The following is a 677-nucleotide window of genomic DNA, read 5'->3' as shown; positions in this document are numbered from 1 at the left end:
GCTTTAGGAGAGAGCAAATAATAATATAATAATAATCCTTGCATTTGATATAGCACTTTTCACGTCTTCTCGACATCTCAAAGCGCTTCACAGAATAGACTGTAAAGTGAATTGATTCTATATTTGTGGGCGAAATGTGGCAGCCAGTTGCACACAGCAGCATCCAACAAAGTCGTGGATTGAAATGATCAATTTATTATTGTTTTTTTTGAGGGATTATTATCAGGCGTGTGGAGTAAGGAAACTTGCATAAGGTTTCACCCTTCCAGGAATCGAACCCAGGTCTCTCGCTTGGAAAGCGAGTGCTCTAACCACTGAGCTACAGGACTCCACAAATGGAGAGAATGAGAGAAAATGGGGAACAGGATGAAGAGAAGTTTTATAAAGTTTTATTTATGAGAAATATTTCTGAGTATTTACTGCAGTATCACAGTGATGAGGTGAAAACGTCTAAGAAATGTTTACAGTCCAGGATCAAAGGAATTTGTTTATACTTGGAGGCAGCTGAATAGTTAATTAATTTCCCACGTATTTCTCTAGCTCAGAATGCTTTGGGAACAGATGGAGAAGTGGAAGAAGTATGCTTGTGCAAACAAAATATCATCAAAATCACAGCCAAGAAAGAGACTGTTGAGTCCATTGAGCCTAGACTGGTTCTAGCTTAATTCATTAGAACT

General features: G+C 38.3%; 1 non-coding gene across 1 annotated transcript; it reads right to left on the bottom strand.

The window, feature by feature from the left end:
* Nucleotides 1-257: 257 nt before the first annotated feature.
* trnag-ucc lies at nucleotides 258-329 on the bottom strand. The gene has a single exon. It is a non-coding gene; the product is annotated as a tRNA-Gly (tRNA).
* Between the last annotated feature and the right edge of the window lie 348 nt (nucleotides 330-677).

Source organism: Callorhinchus milii, unplaced genomic scaffold, assembly GCF_018977255.1.
Source record: "Callorhinchus milii isolate IMCB2004 unplaced genomic scaffold, IMCB_Cmil_1.0 Scaffold15, whole genome shotgun sequence".
Taxonomy (NCBI): domain Eukaryota; kingdom Metazoa; phylum Chordata; class Chondrichthyes; order Chimaeriformes; family Callorhinchidae; genus Callorhinchus; species Callorhinchus milii.
This window is presented reverse-complemented; position numbering and strand designations above follow the sequence as displayed.